The sequence below is a fragment of the Nerophis ophidion genome, linkage group LG27 (genome assembly GCF_033978795.1).
Source record: "Nerophis ophidion isolate RoL-2023_Sa linkage group LG27, RoL_Noph_v1.0, whole genome shotgun sequence".
Taxonomy (NCBI): domain Eukaryota; kingdom Metazoa; phylum Chordata; class Actinopteri; order Syngnathiformes; family Syngnathidae; genus Nerophis; species Nerophis ophidion.
In genome coordinates this window covers 17,425,028-17,441,251 of record NC_084637.1, presented here as the reverse complement: position 1 = coordinate 17,441,251, position 16,224 = coordinate 17,425,028, and positions in this window count along the sequence as shown.

Sequence of the window (16,224 nt, the reverse complement as noted above, 5' to 3'; positions counted from 1 at the left end):
GAGGAAAGAAGGGGAGAGGAGGGAGGGAAGGAAAGTCAAGTGCTAAAAGAGTGCATGAAGACGATGAAGAGGTTGATAAGAGGAAAAGGGTTATGGTGGATGAATATAAGATAATTTATACATTTAAATCAAACCAAGATATGAATGACATTAGTTTGATGACACTGGTTAAGGGATTAAAGAAGGACATTGGAGAGGTGGAGATAGCGAAGGTGCTCAGGGACGGACGGCTGTTGATTAAATGCAAAAATGAAGAGCAAAAGAACAAAGCAATGCAATTGCAATAACTGTGCAAAAAAATAATAAAGGAAAAAATCGAAGTGGGAGAACGAAAGGGGGCAAGAGGAGTCGTGACAGGAATCCCAAGAGGAGAAAATTTAGATGATTTGAAAAGAGAAATAAAAGGAGGAACTGTCACTATGATGAAAAGAATGATGGCATTTAGGAACGGTGAAAAGACTGAGAGCAATTTGCAGAGGAGGTCCTACCAGAGAGAATCATGATTGGGTATTTAAGCTTCTATGTTAGAGCTTACGTGCCACCCCCAGTACGTTGTTTCAAGTGCCAACGCTATGGTCACATAGCTAGTCTGTGTCATGCTAAGATGAGATGTGGAAGGTGTGGAGGAGCGCATGAATATGGACAATGTGGAGAAAATGAACAGGTCAAGTGTTGTAATTGTGGCGGGAATCACACAGCAGCGTATGGGGGCTGCATCATAAGAAAACAGGCAACAGAAGTACAGCAAATCAGAGTTGAAAGAAATATTACATACGCAGAGGCAGTTAAAATAAGAAATCAAGAAAGTGCAGAACAGGACAGAAGTGAAAATAGTTCAAGAAATAAAAAAAACAAGAGGCAGCAAATACAGGAATTTCCATGGACAAACTAGTTGTATTCCTGGCTTACGTAATAAACTCTACAGAACAGGCTAGAAACAAGACTGAGAAAATCAAAATAATTGTCAAAGCAGCAGCAACATTTTTAAATTTAAAAGAACTATCCTGGGAACAGGTGCAAGGTGAGCTACAGACAGTAGACGAGACCAAGTCATGCCAGAAGTTTGATAGCAAATGGACAGGAATTAAAGGGATATATTAATAATATGAAAAATAAACCACATGTAATATGTATTCAAGAAACATGGCTGAAGCCAAAATTAAACTTTATGATAAAAGGATATATAACGATACGTAAAGATAGGAATGATGGGCAAGGAGGAGGGTGTGCCATATTTATTAAGGAAGGTATGCATTATTCCATATTAAAAGTAAAACAAGAACTAGAGATAGTAGGAGTAGAAGTATGGAATAATAAAGAAAGATACTAATGAGTGTACAAAGCCTCATGTCTGAGAGTTCAGAGTGGACCAAACATACAGGAAACGTCCTGACCTCAATTTGGCTCAGTGTGCCAAACACTGCACCTACAGGAAACAGATGTTTGAGCAATAACGAACTTAACAGAAAACCAAGCAAACACTGCACATACAGGAAACAGATGCTTGAGCAACAACCAACTTAAAAGGAAACCAAGACTGGTTCCTAGACACGAGACACACAGCAACTGACGTCAGATAACTACTGGCACAGGGTATATAAGCTGCTGTACAACAAACTCTCAGACAGATGGCTTTGGGTTTTCCTGGTACTACTGTTCAAGTGTACTATACGATCTCCGCTCTCTGCAGACTGCGTTAAATAAAATACTTCTACTCGACTCAACTCCTGCCTCCTCGAATTGTTTTCCTGCTCCCGGCCCGGGTGAGACGGCACTGAAAGTGCGTCTCAACAATTTGGGGGCTCGTCCGGGATCGAGGGAGTTGTGAGGAGAACATCGAGAGGACCATTCGGACCTAAAAATTTTCTTCATGGACAAAGGACAAAGACACTAGCCGGCACTTACAAATAAGGTAAGTAGAAACGTGTTAAAACAAATTCTGCATATTGGAAACTATTAAAATAGTGTCCTGTCCTATGTACTTGTAAGAAAACATAAAAATTAAAAGAGTCAGTAAAAGTGTAAATAACTTCGATACAGGAGGAATACACAGTAACCTCGAGAGTGGCGTAACTCCACCTGAGATCCGACGGGGTCCAGGAGCGGTTAGTACCGCGGCTGGGTTAGAGTCCCGGGGGTTGAGGTCCCTAAATTCTAGTTGTTGTTACGATATGAAAACTCCAAAAACGTTTGGGAAAATAGGTTTATAAACCTTGGAGAGATTGAAATATCGCTGTATGAAACTCCTCAAAACAACAAAATAGGTTGTTTTACGTGGGAAAAACGAGGGGAGAAGAAAAATACAGTCGAAGGAAACTACAGTTGAAAACAGAGACTGAGTAGTCTTTCGATAACACAACTTTAAGCTAAAGAAAATACTGTGTGGGTATCGAATGTTTATGTGACACTAACTTTGTGTGTGTATTTTAAGTGTTGTTGAGGTAAGAAGGGAAGTGGGGAGAATAAGACTCTGAGTAAATCGTTGTGTGAATACTCGCTGTGTGCTGGGTCTGCGGCTGATGAACTGACGGGATACCTAACGGTGCCAACGAACGTCGTTCATTCGCTGCAGTTTAGGGCGGGGTGGGCGGTGAAAACCGTCCATATCTGACCAACAGACACGCAGCGAGGGCTAAATCACCCAGTTGATAAGCGAGACATCTTATCTTTGGAGTAAACGCTGTGGTTCTTGTGATAGGACACCCAGTGGGAGACCGGACCGACCTTTAGGGCCGGCCTTGAAGCTTGTCTCTCAGAGAACCGCAGTGGGCTAACGCAGCTATCTCCGGGAAGATTGTTGTCGCAATAAAACTGTGGAGCTCAGAGTCTAGTTAAAAAATGGAAGGAGAGTTTGATAGAGAAATAGATGATGATGGATGGGGCCCGGTCAGCCCATATGTCACCCTATTGACCCAAATTGGATCCACAGCTAATGCCCTAGCTGCCACATCAAAGCCAACAAATAAAGAGAAGAAAGTAACAAAAGCAAAACAAAAATTAGAACAACTTATTCAGGACATGGGGAAAACATTGGAACATATAGGGCCCTTAGGACAATTGATACTTGATAAGATGAACACATCAGCTATAAAGAGAGATGAAGCGGAAGAGCAGGGAAAGATTGCAGGTTTGTTGCAGAAGTCCAGTTGGAGGAAAAAGGAGCGCGACTGGGAGAAGGAGCGACGGGAGTGGGCTGAACTGTTGATCTGCTGGCAAAGCACCAAACATCTGCACCAAAAGGAGCTTCACTCCAAATCGGTAACTGCACCTCATGTCCCCACATGTCCTCCACCTTATGCGCCTCCAAACCACGGCATGTATCCCACATTTTACATTGAAAAAGGCACACTGAACATTGATCCGCCTGGCGGTCACGTAACCGACAAAGAATGTAGCTCGGACAAAATCTCGCTGCGCTCCATTAAATCCTCTACACCTGCGATGGTCTCACTGCCGTTTCCACCGGCTCCTCCCTTATCAGCTGTAGCTAAACCACCTCAAACTATTGTAGTAACTGAGTCCGAGGAGGCTGGGTACACTGAATTTATGGATAGACAACTCAGAGAGAGATTTAAAGAAAAACAAGAAAGGTTTTCACAAGAGGCAGAGAGACAAGCTGCAGAAAGGAAAACTTTCCTCCAAGACCAGGTAGAAAGTGCTAAAAAACAGTTAAGTGGTATTGCTTCCCTTAGAGGTATAGAACAGTGGAAGCAGATAAAGAGCAAGATCTCTTGATACAATTAGATGTCGAATTGAACCAGTTGGATCAGGCTTCGACGGAAGGTCATGATAGCCGACATCTGTTGACAAGCCTGCTTGAGCAAAATGAAGGAACAGTAGAGGAAGCGATGGGTGTGTTAAACAGGCAGCAGGAAGAACGTCGACAACGCCGAGAGCTAATTGCTCCGGTGGCTGAATTATTAAGAAAGAAAAGAGCAGAAGACCCTACTGCAGATACGCACCCATATAACCTGAGGTCTGGCCGGCCTGTTGCATCTGCGTACCCACTTGTGCCCACAGCTCAGGGACAAGTAGCCAGGTATAAACCATTCTCTTTTGGTGATGTGCAAGCAATGGTAGATAAATTACCTCCTGTAACCGATGGAGGAGGGCTGTGGATGAATAAATTAGACACCTTAACAGCCGGTCACACTCTGGCATTGGGAGATTTCCGCGCTGTTGCTGCTCGGTGCATGACCCAGACTAATATTAGAGATGTAGAGACGGACGCAAAAGCTCTAACACTGTCCGATGAGATCAGATTCACCCAACTATGCACTGCTCTTGGTGCTGCAATGCGTAGTCATTTCCCACTGCCTAATTCAGCCGTTATGCCTAAAATTAGATGGGAGCCCAAACAAAACCCCAGGCAGTTTTTATGTGAAGCCAAAGAGGCCTGGACCAATCAAACCGGCCAGTACCCCGGTAACACTGGGTCACAGGCCGAGTGGTTCCGACAAGCAGTTCTGAGTGGAGTGCCTGAGTCAGTGCAAACAGCCATGAAAAGTAACCCTGACATGTTAGGATGTCAACTTTGTACATGGGAGAAGCATCTCGTTCATCACCTTACCACGGCTCAAGACAAAACACAACAAGATGAGAAAGACAAAGCAGATTTGCAGGCACAATTACTGAAATTACAACTAGCCAAAGCTAGAGATGACTTAAACGACAAAAAGAAGGGCACGAAAGATCAGGTCAAGGTTATGTCTCAAACTGTACAGCAGTGGGACGGCGATAACGTTCAGGAGTCTGGGACGCCACATTTCAGAAGAGGGGGAGGACAAAATAGGGGAAAGGGGGGCCCACGGGGTGGAGGAAGGAGAGGGTTTTCCGGGGGAAGGTCTCAAGGAGGAAACCAAGGCTGTTTCCTGTGTGGGGACTCCTCCCATTGGGTGAGGGAGTGCCCATATAACCCTGCTCAGTCACAAAGAGGGCTTCCACAGAGAGGAGGAGTTCAGAACCGGGGAGGAACACACCCTCCTCAGTCTCAAGGGAGAGGACCCGCACCACAGTTCCCCTTGTGGCAAGACACTGAGTGACACGCCCCACAGAGAAGCCCTGGACAGCACCTTACGGCAGAACCGGTGCTGTCAGTGACAGTAAATCAGGACTTGCTGCCTTTCTTAGTGGATACCGGCGCTACCGTCTCCACTATCAAGACTGTGGAAAAGAAGCTGCTTTCATCAGACGTCATAACAGTCATGGGCTTCTCTGGGGTTCCTACTACGCTGCCTTACACCAAGCCTCTCACAACAAGGCTTGGCAATCAGACTGTGTTGCATCCTTTCATCTACTCCCCTGAGGTACCTTCCAACCTGCTGGGGAGAGACCTCCTGACTCGATTGGGGGCTACTATTCTCTGCTCGCCTGACGGACTAACAGTCTCATTCCCTGATGGAACATCTCTACCCTGCGCCAGTATTGAGTCTTCACATTCAAGCCAATACATGATTCAGCCAGTTGCAGACAGATCGGCTGACATCTACTGGGGTCTCCTACGCAGTGAAACTAGTGATAAAGGTGGAATCCTGTCGGCTTACCTTACTTGGAAACCCTGGATCTCCCAAATACACCCCTATGTGGCCCCTCCTGACCCTCCACATATGACATTGTTTTATGATAGAGAGGATACACAGTGGTATGAGGAACAGTTTAGCAGGGACATAGAGGGTACTAATTGGGCTCTTTCCACTAATAACATTTATGTGGCTCCCATAGGTGTAGCGGCAGAAGTTTTTCTCACCCCAGAACAAATACAGTGGTACATGATGAGTGACGAGGCTTCCCCCCATGTGTCTTTAGCCTTACATCCAGAGCACCAAGCCAAAGAGCTGGGTTCTATAGTTAAAACAGCACAACTGCAAACTGATTGGCAGAGGGTTGGCTCTTTGTTGTGGTATTCACCCGCAACTCAAATCTACAAAATACAGGTTTCTTGCACTGATCACGCTCTCCTTGAACATGCTCAAATCTCCCGCCACCATGGCCGAGAGAACACAGATCACCCCGAAGCAGCATTGTTGTTAGATTCACTGCCTGACTCATTATGGTCCACTGGGCCCACGGATGTTGGCCTAGTCGACTGCCCCCCAGTTACTTTCAAGCTGAAAAATAACAATCCAGTGTGGGTTCCCCAATACCCAAGTAAAAAAGACGCCGAAATCGGCATTGCAGATACCATTGAAGGTCTATTTGAAAAGGGGGTGTTGGTAGAAACATCCTCGGAATGGAACACTCCCATATGGCCCATTGAAAAGAAGGGCACTGGTAAATATCGCATGGTTCATGATCTTAGGGCCATTAACTCTGCGTTATGCACGTAAACCATCCCAGTTCCCAACCCTTACGTTGCGTTGACTAATCTTGATCCTCGCCACCAATGGTTCACCTGTATCGACCTCGCTAATGCATTTTTCTGCCTACCACTAGCCGAAGAATGTAGAAACATTTTTGCCTTCACCTACCGAGGGGTCCAACTGACCTATTCCCGTCTTCCTCAGGGATTTGCTCTATCCCCTGGCCTATTTAATCAGGTATTAAAGGATGTTTTGACTGATTGCGAGCTGCCACCGGAAGCTGCTCTTGTCCAGTACGTTGATGATCTTCTTCTTGCTGCACCAACTGCCTCACTCTGCTTGAAAGCCACAAAACAGGTACTACTACATTTAGCTGAGAAAGGTTTTAAGGCCAGTAAGTCCAAACTACAGGTAGTCCGGAGAGTCGTTTCCTTCTTAGGCAGACAGATCTCACAGGAAGGGTCCGGTTTATCACCAGAACACAGGGACACGATCTTACACCACCCTAAACCCAAAACAGTTAAAGACATGCTTTCTTTCCTTGGGCTTACGGGCTACAGCAGGAATTATGTCGCTAACTACACAGGCCTTACGTCATCCCTTTGGGACCTCGTTCGCGAACACGGCATGCGAAAACTGTCTGCACAGCTTAATTGGACTACGGAAGCTGAGGTTTCGTTTATATCCCTCAAACAGCAACTTTCCCATGCGGCTGAACTTGCGATCCCCGACTTCTCCCTCACCTTCTATCTTGATGTTTCTGGTACATCACACTGTGTCAACGGTGTGCTGTTCCAGAAAAAAAGGGGGAGAGAGGAAAATATTGATGTACATCAGTGCGATGCTCGACAGCATGGAAAAACGTCACCCAACGTGCACACAACATGTCGCGGGAATAGCAAAAATCATACAAAAAACAGCACACATTGTCATGGACCACCCACTGCACGTTCTAACCACTCACAGCATTGTGGCATACGTCAATTCTACAACATTCACGCTCACAGCGCTCAGAGGCGACTAGCGAAAGTACTAGAAGCGCCAAACCTGACATTCACACATGAGGGGGTTAACATGGCAGACCAAATGGGTACAGGTACACCACATCTATGTGCAGACAAGGTTCAGAAAGAGGAAAAAGTCAGACCAGACTTACAGGTAGAATCATTTGAGGGAGGAAGAAACTTGTACACAGATGGGTGTTGTTTCCGACATGAAAAACAAGGCCTAATCTCAGCCTATGGTGTAGTGGAAAAAACAGAATCAGGCGTAAAAACAGTTGTTGCAGACAAAATTGAGGGACCCCAGTCAGCACAGAGAGCAGAAATAATTGCTGTAATCAAAGCGTTGAAAGCAGGAGAGGACCAGGTAATCAACATTTACACTGACTCAGCTTATGCAATAGGGGCGGTACACATAGAATTGCCACAATGGCAAAGAACAGGATACCTTACGGCGTCCAACAAACCCATTAAGCATGAGGCAGAGATGAAAGAACTAGCGAAAGCACTGATGTTACCACAAAAGGTAGCCGTAATCAAATGTAAGGGTCATGAGAAAACACACTCGCACACGAAAATAGGAAATGACGCGGCTGATGCAGCTGCGAAAAAAGCAGCCGGATATGTACATAATATGATGATGCTCTGCTCTGACACTGAGACAACCCCAGATACCGATAGGGAACTTGTACATGTAAAAACGGAACAGAGTAAAAATCACTATGGCTGGCACGAGGCTGCACAAAAAACGACGATTTGTGGCGAAGTCCGGATGGCCAGATTGTGCTACCACCTGGAATAAAATACATAGCACTAACTGAGGCACACGGAGTGGGACATGTCGGGGCTGCACAGATGCAGAGAAACCTCGAAAATTGGTGGCACCCATTTTTGAAAGATATGTTTAAATATCATGTACATACTTACCCTGAATGCACCATGTATAATGCACGACCAACAGTCAGACCGCATCCTGGACGTTTCCCTCTCGAGACGAAAACAGGGAAAGAAATCATCATAGATTACACAGATATGGTGAATTCAGTAAAAGGGTCCAGGTATATGTTGGTATGTGTGGATGCGTATTCAGGTTGGCCAGAGGTACTCCCTACAAAAAGGGAAGACAGTAAGACAGTGGTGAAGTTTTTGGTAAACCAGTATATCCCCAGACATGGTTTTCCTGAGAAAATCCGATCAGATAATGGTACACATTTCAAAAACCATGATCTACAAAAGGTTGAAGAAATGCTGGGGTTGAAACACAGGTTTGGTTCGGTCTACCACCCACAATCCCAAGGAAAGGTTGAAAGAATGAACCAAACACTCAAATCTAAATTGGCAAAAATCTGTGCACAGACCAAAATGAATTGGCCAGATGCGCTACCCCTTGCCCTCATGTCTGTTCGAAGCTCAATAAACCAAAGCACAGCCTTTACTCCCTTTGAGCTGACCACAGGCAGGAGAATTCCAGGGCCCCAGTCCAAGATTATTGGAATCAAAGGTGATGATCAGTCATTAACCCACACGCAGTATTTCCATGCTTTACAAACCCTTGTTGCAGAGTATGCCAAGCAGGTGGGGGAGAGAAACAAGGAAGACACAGCGACTCCACCAAGCACAGAGTGGGTCCTACTGAAGGTGCTCAAGCGAAAGTGGACCGAACCCAGGTGGACGGGTCCATATCGAGTGACTGAACGCACCTCGCATGCTGTTCGGCTGAACGGCAAGGGAGACACGTGGTTCCACTGGAGCCAGTGTGCAGCGGCGGACGCCCCTGCACGCACGTTGAGAGGGACACGTACCAAGTTACGTGAACAACAACAACGGGAGAAGACCACCAATCAACAAGGGGCAGAATAATCCCCTGGTGGCATCAGGGTGAGGTAGTCTACCCAAAATCCCTGTGGGAGGAGGTGAAATAGCGCTCCTCTCCTACACGTGGTGTGCCAAACCACCAGCCAGATTCGTCTAGGGACCAAGAAGATCGTGACAACCATCGACCTCCTTATTCTCTGTTGGTTTGGGGTACTCATGGTCTTTCTTTGGGCCCTGATACATCTGTCCATCACGGGTACAACTCAAGTATTAGTACTTAGTCGAATTTTCAAGTAACTGGTGTACATTAATCAATTTTTACAAACGTGCTATTGCTAAAGAGTTGTGTGACTGAGATATTAGAAGGTATAAAACTGTTGAGGGAGTAACCCTACCCCGGACTACATGAGATATAGATTTGCTCGTCACAAAAGAGTTCACTGCTTGCTAATATGTTATACGGTAACTGGAAACACCTGTTGGGACTCAGCATCCCTTTAGTTGTCATCGTAACGGTCATATTCCTACTCACTACCAGTTTCTGGCCTGGTGCTCCAAAAGTGGGTAACTCACCCTCACACTCAAGACGATCCGGTACCACAGGCGCATTTAGGAAATGTGCTTCCGATAGCCTAGTTTTCTGTTCCCCTGCCAATGACTCTTCTATCATTCTGATACCATATTCGGCCCTCCGATCCTATGGGTTCTCCGGACAAAAATCATACAGTTACTACGCGCTATTAGGTACTGGGTGGAATTGGTTGATTGGAGAAACTGATTATGATTGGAGTCAAGACTACGCGGAAGATATGGCAAAAGCTCATAGACGTTCCTTCACAATGTCCAAAACTCCTTCGGGTCTGGCTCTCATGTATAATACAACCACAAAAACCTGCCTCACCATGACGATATATGAATATGTCTCTGGTCGTGACCTTGGTTGCCAAGTCACCCTTTGCTACGATCCCTCCAAAAAGGCTCACACCATCTCAAACACTGCTAGCAGCTTGGGAGCCCACATCGTCGTCTTAACCGGTAATGATAGTATGAGCCTTGTCAACGATTTCTTCCAGGTCACCACAGGTATCTCAGCCACTAGTAATAATTGGCTGTTGATGCCCGAACAAGCCGCTAATTCCACCAATTCCAGTTGTGTCGTCTGTTTGGGTGCACGCCCTATCCTGAGAGTCGTACCAGCTGCCCTGCCATCCGCCTGCCTTACTGACGTTATGAACCACTCCCGGCCTAAAAAAACAGAATGTGCTGTTGGGACTCTGTGTTCCCAGTGGTCGCAGTGGCGGCTGAGAAACCTGTGTTCTCTAAACACGTAGCTGGAGGTAACTTTTCGTGCGTATCATTCCAATCGTCCGGACCTAAATTGGGTTCCTTAAACCCGATCTGCTGTACCTCCCATGTCACGGTCCCCTCAGATTTTTTCCCCGGTCGCACGAGCTGACATATGGTGGTGGTGCGGGGATGATAAGATTTATGACCGCCTGCCGCGTAATGTATCAGGCCATTGCGCCCTTGTTACCCTCTTATATCCTGTCCAAATCTATCCTAGCACTGCACAGGACTTAATGGCTAAATTTTATACACTTATGCCTACACGCTGGGGGGGAAGATCTAAACGCTCTGACAAAAACCCATGGTTGCATGCCGACGACCCCACGTACATCGATTCCATAGGTGTCCCACGGGGTGTCCCGGATGAGTACAAAATCACTGATCAAGTTGCCGCGGGCTTTGAATCTGCCCTTTGCTGGTGGTGTACTGTTAATAAAAATGTTGATCGAATCATTATAATGTACAGCGCCTAGGTAATCAAACAGAAGAAGGTTTCCGAGCAGTCCATGAACAACATAAAACCACATCCCTTATGACGTTCCAAAACAGAATTGCTATAGATATGCTCCTGGCCGAAAAAGGAGGAGTGTGTGCTATATTTGGTGACCAATGTTGTACCTTCATTCCCAACAACACAGCCCCGGACGGCCGCCTCACCCGAGCCATCGAAGGGTTGCGCACGCTGAATAAGAAAATGAAAGATCACTCAGGTGTTAATACGTCTTTGTGGGATGACTGGATGGAGGTGTTCGGTCGATATAAATCATTGGTGTCGTCCCTATTGATTTCAATAGCAGTTTTCGCATCCATCCTCACCCCCTGTATTCGGTCACTTGCTAATCGTCTCATCACCACTGCAATTGAAGGTAAAGCTCCACCACATCAAATGATGCCTTTGTTGCACGTCTCCACTGACCTTACTGACGACGAGGAGGTTGCTGACCCTCCCATTTTCCAAGTTAAATAAAGTCTCATAATGTTCTTCATTATTGTCTGGTTATGCCTTATTGTAACTAGAATTGCTGCAGCCTGTCACCTCGTCATAGGACTTGAGCCAGATGTACTCTAGGTGATGTGTTTACTTGCTTTTTGCTGGATGCTGGTATTTGTTGATGTTTTACATATTATACAATGTTTTGATTTGTGATCTCTTTAATAGAGATCAAAAGGGGGATTAATGAGTGTACAAAGCCTCATGTCTGAGAGTTCAGAGTGGACCAAACATACAGGAAACGTCCTGACCTCAATTTGGCTCAGTGTGCCAAACACTGCACCTACAGGAAACAGATGTTTGAGCAATAACGAACTCAACAGGAAACCAAGCAAACACTGCACATACAGGAAACAGATGCTTGAGCAACAACCAACTTAACAGGAAACCAAGAGTGGTTCCTAGACACGAGACACATAGCAACTGACGTCAGTCAGTAGACTGACCAATCAGATAACTACTGGCACAGGGTATATAAGCTGCTGTACAACAAACTCTCAGACAGATGGCTTTGGGTTTTCCTGGTACTACTGTTCAAGTGTACTATACGATCTCCGCTCTCTGCAGACTGCGTTAAATAAAATACTTCTACTCGACTCAACTCCTGCCTCCTCGGATTGTTTTCCTGCTCCCGGCCCGGGTGAGACGGCACTGAAAGTGCGTCTCAACAATACAAAGTACTAAACTTCTATAATCCATGCAAGAAATGAGAAATTCACCAACTAGAAACAATAATCGAGCACTGGAGTGTCAATATTATTTGGTGTGGTGACTTTAATGCACATAGCACAATGTGGGGTGAAAGGGATGACTGGAATGGGGAAACATTGGAAGCACTTTTGGAGGAAAAAGAACTGGTGTGTGTGAATGATGGGTCGGGAACAAGGTTAGATGTCGTCACGAGTAAAGAAACAGCATTAGATTTAACACTAGTGTCACAAGGGTTAGCAGGAAAGGTGGAGTGGGAAGTAAATAAATACAGCACTATGGGAAGTGATCACTATCCAATCTTCATTCACATAAACATAAATCATAGGACAGAAAGCACTAGGATAGAAAGAAGATGGAAGTATAATCATGGTGACTGGGGGAAATTTTGGGAAATTACCGACATAACTTTAAAAGGAAGTAGATATAAATCAAGATATTGAACAATTAAATACATATATTACAAAGTGCATAATAGAAGCAGCCGAACAGAGCATACTAAGGAATAGTATAGGGAGAAGAAGGAAGACAGTGCCGTGGTGGACACACGAGTGCACAGAGGCAATACAAGAACGGAATAGAGTATTTAGAATATTGAGAAGAACATATAATTTCCAAGACATGATCCAATATAAAAGACATCAAGCTAGAGTAAGGTATGTTATTAAAAAAACAAGAAAACACCATTGGAGAACTTTTTGTGAAACACTAAATAGAACTACTCCTTTAAGCCAAGTGTGGGGAATGATCAAGAGAATGTCAGGGGTCAGAAAAGAACATAAAAATCATGTGATGAAAGATGGAACGCGGCATGTGGTAGGAAATAAAGAAAAATCAGAACTTTTAGCGAAAACCTTTGTTAAAGTGCACAGTAATGATAATTTGAGAAATGTAGAAAACCAAAAGAGAGAAGAAACAATTAGTTTAAATATTGAGGAAATGAAGGAAGACAACGATAGTAGTTTTACGAACACTATGGATATGACATTTTCTTTGGATGAAATGGTTCGAATTTTAAAAAAAAGTTAAAAATATGACGCCAGAGAAAGACCTGGTGAGTTATCAAATGATAAAAAATTTAGGTAGCATCGGCAAAGAAGTGGTCTTGAAATAATATAATAGGATATATGAAGAAGGAAAATTACCAGATGAGTGGAAAACAGCTGTAATAATTCCAATATGCAAGCCAGGGAAAGATCCGGAAGAGGCAGGAAATTATAGGCCGATAGCATTGACCTCAAATTTGGGCAAAGTAATGGAAAAAATGATTAATGAAAGATTAATATATTATTCAGAGTCAAAAGAAATTATAAAAAACTACCAAAGTGGTTTTCGCAAAGCAAGAAGCACAAATGACCCAGCAGTGCAGCTGGAGGAGGAAATTAGGAAGGGACAAATAAATAAAGAAAGTATAATTGCGGTATTTTTTGACATACAGAAAGCGTATGATATGTTGTGGAAACGGGTTGCTGATGAAACTAAATAAGATTGGGATTAGAGGAAGAATTTATAAATGGATAAAAGACTTTTCAACAAGTAGAACATTATTAGTAAAAATAGAGAATGAATATAGCAGAAAATACGAAGAGGAAAATGGGACCCGACAAGGGAGTATAATAAGTCCAGTACTATTTTCCATCATGATAAATGAAGTTTTTAGTGAAGTGGAGGTGGCATTGTTTGCTGATGATGGAGTGATGTGGAAGAGAGGTAGAAATACAAATCATATAGAAAAGAAGATTCAAAAAGCGGTAAATAATGTTCAAGACTGGGGGACGGATTGGGGTTTAAGATTCTCTGTTGGAAAGACAAAAGTCATAAATTTTATGAAGAGGAAAGTACAAAACAAGCTCCAAATAAAACTCTATGGAGAAAACATAGAAGAGGTACAAGTATTTAAATATTTAGGAATATGGTTTGATAAAAATATTAACTGGTCAACCCACATCAGCAAAATAGTGGAGAAAAGTAAAAAGGTGTTAAATATAATGAGGGCTTTGAGGGGTAAAGATTGGGGGGCTGATAGGTTGACATTGAAAACAATATATATCACTTTAATTCGATCTGTTATTGACTACGGATACATTATTTATCAATCTGCTTCAAAAACACTACTTGGGAAAATAGACCGGATCCAGTCGCAGGCTTTAAGATTATGTTGTGGAGCTACTAAATCTACTCCAGTGGCAGCATTACAAGTAGAAATCAATCAATCAATCAATGTTTACTTATATAGCCCTAAATCACTAGTGTCTCAAAGGGCTGCACAAACCACCACGACATCCTCGGTAGGCCCACATAAGGGCAAGGAAAACTCACACCCAGTGGGACATCGGTGACAATAATGACCCAGTGGGACGTCGGTGACAATAATGACTATGAGAACCTTAGAGAGGAGGAAAGCAATGGATGTTGAGCGGGTCTAACATGATACTGTGAAAGTTCAATCCACAATGGATCCAACACAGTCGCGAGAGTCCAGTCCAAAGCGGATCCAACACAGCAGCGAGAGTCCCGTTCACAGCGGAGCCAGCAGGAAACCATCCCAAGCGGAGGCGGATCAGCAGCGCAGAGATGTCTCCAGCCGATACACAGGCAAGCAGTACATGGCCACCGGATCGGACCGGACCCCCTCCACAAGGGAGAGTGGGACATAGAAGAAAAAGAAAAGAAACGGCAGATCAACTGGTCTAAAAAGGGAGTCTATTTAAAGGCTAGAGTATACAAATGAGTTTTAAGGTGAGACTTAAATGCTTCTACTGAGGTGGCATCTCGAACTGTTACCGGGAGGGCATTCCAGAGTACTGGAGCCCGAATGGAAAACGCTCTATAGCCTGCAGACTTTTTTTGGGCTTTGGGAATCACTAATAAGCCGGAGTCCTTTGAATGCAGATTTCTTGCCGGGACATATGGTACAATACAATCGGCAAGATAGGATGGAGCTAGACCGTGTAGTATTTTATACGTAAGTAGTAAAACCTTAAAGTCACATCTTAAGTGCACAGGAAGCCAGTGCAGGTGAGCCAGGACAGGCGTAATGTGATCAAACTTTCTTGTTCTTGTCAAAAGTCTAGCAGCCGCATTTTGTACCAACTGTAATCTTTTAATGCTAGACATGGGGAGACCCGAAAATAATACGTTACAGTAGTCGAGGCGAGACGTAACAAACGCATGGATAATGATCTCAGCGTCTTTAGTGGACAGAATGGAGCGAATTTTAGCGATATTACGGAGATGAAAGAAGGCCGTTTTAGTAACACTTTTAATGTGTGCCTCAAAGGAGAGAGTTGGGTCGAAGATAATACCCAGATTCTTTACCGTGTCGCCTTGTTTAATTGTTTGGTTGTCAAATGTTAGAGTTGTATTATTAAATAGAGTTCGGTGTCTAGCAGGACCGATAATCAGCATTTCCGTTTTTTTGGTGTTGAGTTGCAAAAAGTTAGCGGACATCCATTGTTTAATTTCATTAAGACACGCCTCCAGCTGACCACAGTCCGGCGTGTTGGTCAGCTTTAGGGGCATGTAGAGTTGGGTGTCATCAGCATAACAGTGAAAGCTAACACCGTATTTGCGTATGATGTCACCTAGTGGCAGCATGTAGATACTGAAGAGTGCAGGGCCAAGGACCGAACCCTGGGGAACTCCACACGTTACCTTAACGTAGTCCGAGGTCACATTGTTATGGGAGACACACTACATCCTATCAGTAAGATAAGAGTTAAACCAAGACAGGGCTAAGTCTGACATACCAATTCGTGTTTTGATACGTTCTAATAAAATATTATGATCGACGGTATCGAAAGCAGCGCTAAGATCGAGGAGCAGCAACATAGATGACGCATCAGAATCCATCGTTAGCAATAGATCATTAGTCATTTTTGCGAGGGCTGTCTCCGTGGAGTGATTTGCCCTGAAACCGGATTGAAAGGTTTCACATAGATTGTTAGACGCTAAGTGTTCATTTAACTGCTCCGCAACAATTTTTTCAAGGATTTTTGAAATAAAGGGAAGGTGAGACACCGGTCGGTAGTTTACCATGAGGTCAGGATCGAGGTTAGGTCTT